At 43.7% G+C, this 1,321-nt stretch overlaps 1 pseudogene; it reads left to right on the top strand.

Annotated features, from left to right (window-relative positions):
* Nucleotides 1-8: 8 nt before the first annotated feature.
* On the top strand, nt 9-1,315 carry LOC103086984 (rho GTPase-activating protein 12-like; annotated as a pseudogene).
* Nucleotides 1,316-1,321: the final 6 nt, after the last annotated feature.

Raw genomic sequence — 1,321 nt, 5'->3', positions numbered from 1 at the left:
ACCTGACCCATAATAATGGAAAGTTCAACAGTGACTCACATTCTCCCAAAGTTTCTGGCCAGAATAGGACACGTTTATTTGGTCACTTTCCCGGTCCAGAGTTCTTGGATGTAGAGAAAGCTGGCTTCTCCCAGGAACGGTCTTGTGATTCAGCAGAAGGCTCGGAACGGACATATCAAGATTCAGAGTCCGGTGATAAGCTTAGCAGCAGCTCCACTGAGCAGATAAGGACAATACCTCCAAATCAAGGGCGGCCAGATTCTCCTGTCTACGCTAACCTGCAAGAACTGAAAATATCCCAGTCGTCTCTCTCCCCCCGCCCCCCCGATGCCCGGAAGCCTAGCAATTCAGATTAATGGAGAATGGGAACCTCATAAAGATAGTTCAGGGCACTGTTATCACTATAACAGAGGAACACAGGAAAGAACTCAGAAACCCCCTCGTTGGACTTGAGATACAAACATAAGCAAAGGAGATTCCCAAAGTCCAGGAGATCAAGAGTGGCTCAAGCATGTTGATGATCAAGGTAGACAATATTACTACAGTGCAGACGGATCTCGGTCAGAATGGGAGTTGCCAAAGTATAATGCCTCATCTCAGCAGCAAAGAGAAATTATTAAAAGTAGGGGTCTGGACAGGCGGCTGCAAGAACCAATAGTGTTAACAAAGTGGAGACATAGCACCATTGTGTTGGACACCAATGACAAGGAATCTCCAACTGCCTCAAAACCCTGCTACTCTGAAAATGAGTCTTCTCCCTCTTCACCAAAGAACCAAGATACAGCCAGCAGTCCAAAGGGTCAAGAGAAATATGGATTATTAAATGTAACAAAAGTTACTGCAAATGGGAAAAAGGTTCGAAAGAACTAGTTGTCTTCTTGGGCCGTGTTGCAGGTTCATCTTTACTGTTTTTACCAAAACTCAAGGAAGTAGCACAAGCTGGTTTGGGAGTAAAGCAGTCCAAACCTGAGTTCACGGTGGACCTTAAGTGGTCGATGACTGAGATTCAAAGGGTAAATCCAGCGAAAAGAATGTATTTGAGCGGAAAACCCGTCAAGGAACAGAAGTGCTGATTCAGTTTGATAATGGCGCTGTTATCAATGAGTGGTTTGAAGTTCTTAGTAGCACTATCAGTAATCAGACAGTAGAACCCGATGAAGCAATTGAGGAAGATATATCAGATTCACCAGGAATAGAAAAGCACGGTAAAGGAAAGGACCATGAAGATCTGAAGAAATTGTGTTCCACCAAAGTATCTAGCAGAGATTCTTCGGAACAGAAAAAACAAACAAACAAGAACAACTTAAAGAAGTTTCTTACA

The sequence above is a fragment of the Lipotes vexillifer genome, unplaced genomic scaffold (genome assembly GCF_000442215.2).
Source record: "Lipotes vexillifer unplaced genomic scaffold, Lipotes_vexillifer_v1.1 C26629562, whole genome shotgun sequence".
Classification (NCBI taxonomy): domain Eukaryota; kingdom Metazoa; phylum Chordata; class Mammalia; order Artiodactyla; family Lipotidae; genus Lipotes; species Lipotes vexillifer.
This window is presented reverse-complemented; position numbering and strand designations above follow the sequence as displayed.